The sequence below is a fragment of the Sander lucioperca genome, chromosome 3 (genome assembly GCF_008315115.2).
Source record: "Sander lucioperca isolate FBNREF2018 chromosome 3, SLUC_FBN_1.2, whole genome shotgun sequence".
NCBI classification, from domain to species: Eukaryota; Metazoa; Chordata; class Actinopteri; order Perciformes; family Percidae; genus Sander; species Sander lucioperca.
In genome coordinates this window covers 2,176,208-2,178,877 of record NC_050175.1, presented here as the reverse complement: position 1 = coordinate 2,178,877, position 2,670 = coordinate 2,176,208, and the positions used below count along the sequence as shown (strand labels likewise).

At 38.7% G+C, this 2,670-nt stretch overlaps 1 long non-coding RNA gene across 1 annotated transcript; it reads left to right on the top strand.

Moving 5' to 3' along the window:
* Window positions 1-373: 373 nt before the first annotated feature.
* On the top strand, window positions 374-1,027 carry LOC118494788. The gene is made up of 2 exons (XR_004896977.1): window positions 374-604; window positions 795-1,027. It is a non-coding gene; the product is annotated as an uncharacterized LOC118494788 (long non-coding RNA).
* The last annotated feature ends 1,643 nt before the right edge of the window (window positions 1,028-2,670 follow it).

Genomic DNA, 2,670 nt, shown 5'->3' with positions numbered 1-2,670 from the left:
GCCAAATGGAAAATTCAAAAGATAAATAATTTTACATATCAACTTTGCTTTTTCAGTTTCCTTTTTCTTTTTTTCAATTTAATTATGGCATGATTTTTCCTAGTAGCGTAATCAAATAATAATATTTTTAATTTGATCTCGCTTCGTTTTCTCTTTGGACTTTCAATTTGAATTATGAATAAATATTTCCTCCATAGCCGTTACCTCCCTACCAGACACTTTCTTATTTTTAACTGTCAATGCCAATGAAAAATAAAGAATTCAACCTGATGGATCATCAGACTCATTTATATCAGAACTGAAACACTGGAACAACAAACCCTGAATCACAGTCTGTTTCCCCATAGATGGATATACGTTTCTCTTTTTAAAGAAAACAACCAGGTTCAGGTGAGAAAGTATAAGATAAGCCTTTAACATTACCCCACTGCACTGAACAGCAACCCCATATTCACATATGTTATGAATAGGTGAATTTATAACCTTTGGTAGCCTACACATACATTCTCTGTTGATTAGTTGATTACATTTGCCTTCTGGTTGACAGCACAAAGGAGTGAGGAGAATAGAGAGAGAGAAGGGCAGAGAGAGCAAGATGAACAAGGTGAGAAAATGGCTAGGTAGCCTATAAGACACACACAAACACACACATATATATATATATATATATATATATATATATATATATATATATATATATATATATATATATATAGTAGGACTACTGTGTTTTGTTTTCTCTTTTATTTGAAGATTATTTTCTAGTTACAAAATGTTTTGTATGTGATTGTCAGTGATATGACGGAGGGAGGGGGATAGAGGGAGAGAGCAGGATGGAGAGAGAGTGAACAAAGAGAGGGACCTGGAAGAACCAGGTGAGAAAGTGGATATATATTATACGGGCAAAAACACTTAAAATATTCCATTCACATTATATTTACATATGCATTTCATGGAGGACTAGGCTCTTAAGAAAAAGAGATGTTGTATTTTCCCCATCTGGTTCAGAGGCATTATTAGATTAGATTATTCATTATTTAGCTGTATAACCATATCAGTTTCTATCAATTGTGTAAATGAAAAAGTTGAAAATTAACAGCAGAAAAAACATGAAACATAAAAATATGTTAAGGCTTATTTTACCAGTTCAAGGTATGTGCAGGGGCGTAGCTCAAAATTCTGGGCCCTGTAGAAAGGCATTTTCTATGGGCCCGTCCCTGCATCCACAGCTATTCATTCTAGCATCTTTTTGGGCCCTCCTCACATGAGGGCCCTGGGTACTCAGTCCCCTTTTCCCCCCCAGTCCGACGCCCCTGGGTATGTGTGCTGCAATAATCATGCTTTGTAGTAGCCATCTTTTTTCACAGCAGATGCCTTGAATCTGTTGATAGTTTTTCATAATTGCATGTCTCAATCTGTCTATTTCTTTCCCCAAAACTCACCAGAAGTCATGATTTAAGGGTTTAAAAAAGAAGAAAAATCTTACGGGGGCATGCCCCCGGACCCCCCTAGCTTAACTGCTATCAACTTTTCATTAGGGGCTGAGCCCCCCCAAAGGTCAGATCCTAGAATCGCCCCTGCTCTTCAGGTCAGTATTAACTAGCAATTCTGTGTAGATTGGTCTTCATTAGCTTTGCACATCTGGATACCCCCATTATTTACAAAACCACCATAGCAACTGACATCAAACTAGAGTAGACACACATCCCACCCAAGACTGGGCCACAAGATCAGGTTACAAACAGGACCTATGAGATGGCCCTAAATATGACATTTGCCACACAGTAAACTATGGCTTTAGTTTGGCCCCTGAGGGTCTAGGGCCCCAGGGGAGTTGCCCACTTTGCCCAGTTGGTAATCCAGCCTCTGATTGGTGCAACTTTATTTTGTGTTCCTCCTCTTTCCTCTCTTCTGATCCGTGTTATAGTCCTAACTACAGCACATAAACACCTGTCTTTGTATCTGTTTTGTTTTGGATGCTTTATTACAATAAAAATCAATTATTCTCATGAATCCACTTTTTAGTTTCAGAGACAATTAAATGGCCATCAGTAAATCCTGTTAATGGTTTGATCCTGTTTCCATTAGTTGTGTTACTGCTGTTTGAGCACCACCGCCAGAGGAAAGAGCTGACAATGATCTTGATGGATTGACAGCAGTGCAGACACACAGCGGCGTTCCTACCTCCTGATGAATAAAGAACCAGCTGCTCTCCACACTGCACACAGGGTTTTGCCTCTGGAAACCGCGACTGTGAGCATTTCTTTTCTCATCTTTTTTTTCCTTAACTGTACGATCTTGTATGTCACACCAGTTTCATCACCATCCCATCTCTCCCTGGCTCTAACTTACCAATTGAACCATGGGATCTCTTTACAGCCCCTTATTAAATATTTCCCCATTCTGCTCATTCAATATATAAACCCCAGAGACAAAACATCAGCTGATAAGACCAAACAGAAAGTCAGTAGCTTGATGTGTTAAATTATGTTTACCTAAGCAAAACGCTGTAAAAGTTTCCTATCTCTTTTTAGATTATTCCAACCAAATGAAAGTTGTACAGCAGCAAGTTTGTTGGTAAGATCCAATGGCAGAAACCTAGATAGTCTCATCCGCTTCTGGTTGTCATGGTGATGGAGATAGCAAGGTTTTGCTGTTGCAAAACGGGAA